The 1,132-nt window shown below is 50.3% G+C and overlaps 1 pseudogene; it reads left to right on the top strand.

The window, feature by feature from the left end:
* The first annotated feature begins 225 nt into the window (after positions 1-225).
* On the top strand, positions 226-1,114 carry LOC116550042 (annotated as a pseudogene).
* The last annotated feature ends 18 nt before the right edge of the window (positions 1,115-1,132 follow it).

Genomic DNA, 1,132 nt, shown 5'->3' with positions numbered 1-1,132 from the left:
CCTCTTTTGGGAACTAAGACTTCAAGCCCAGCAGAACCTAAAGTTGTAGGCGTGGGAAAGAAAAATACCATAGGTGCATAATTACAGGTAGTGATAAGAGAGACCTCTCCCTTCTCCACCCCCTGACCCCTGGCCCCAGGAAACCCGGCTATGGGTGAAATACTATCATATCTTGGTCACTGATTTAAAGCATAGACCACAGGTAAAGTGCTGGCCGCCAAGGGCATGCGAGGAGCCGCCACCCGCTCAGCATTGGCTCTGGCGTCGGGGTCGTGGTGTCATGACAATCCCTCCGGTAGCCGTTTACGATACAGCATGTGAGACGACTTTAGCCCTGAGCCAGCTCCGCAGCTGCCTGGCGCACTCGGCTGGTTCCTGATCCTTCTCTTCACGGAGCCCGCGCCAAGCAGCGACACCGAGCCGAGACCCGGAGCGCCGGGCACCGGCCCATCAAAGGGATCCTGAAGAACAAGACCTCTATGACTTCCTCTATGGTGGCATCGGCCGAACAGCCCCGCGGCGTTGTCGAAGAGGAGCTGAGCCAAAAACCCCCAGAAGTGGGATGAAAGGAATCTCCTGGCGAAATATCATCCAGCAGACAAAGACTATGGCTTCATGAAAATAGATGAACCAAGCACTCCCTACCACAGTGTGATGGGCGATGATGGCGACCCGTGCAGTGATGCAGAAACCACTGGGCCATGGCACCAGAGAGCCTAGCTAAGAAATTACCTGCTGCTGCTGCTGCTGGAAGCTCCCAGCCAAAGTGCGGGGTCAGGAACAATCACGCAGTCAAGAGGTCAGTGACCTCTCACCTGAAGAATGAGAAAAAAAAGCCACAATTTGAAATGAAAAGAAAGCTTCACTTCAACAAAGGACTCAATATTAAATTAGCTAGGCAACTAATTTCAAAAGACCTACATCATGATGACAAAGATGAAGAAACATTAGGGGCTACAGATGGAGAAAGCATGAATAAGGAAGAATCAAAACAAAGGACCTACTACAAGTGACCAATGGCAAAACAAGTCACCAGGTTCACAGAAGCGATTGGTTCAATGCTGCTATCGGTTGTTAGATATAAACCCGCTTACTATGATACATTGCTTCTTGTTCTCCACAATTCATGACT

Source organism: Sapajus apella, unplaced genomic scaffold, assembly GCF_009761245.1.
Source record: "Sapajus apella isolate SASKATOON/1434 unplaced genomic scaffold, GSC_monkey_1.0 scaffold7, whole genome shotgun sequence".
NCBI lineage: Eukaryota > Metazoa > Chordata > Mammalia > Primates > Cebidae > Sapajus > Sapajus apella.
Note: the sequence above shows the minus strand (reverse complement) of the source record. Positions and strands in the feature narration are given on the sequence as shown.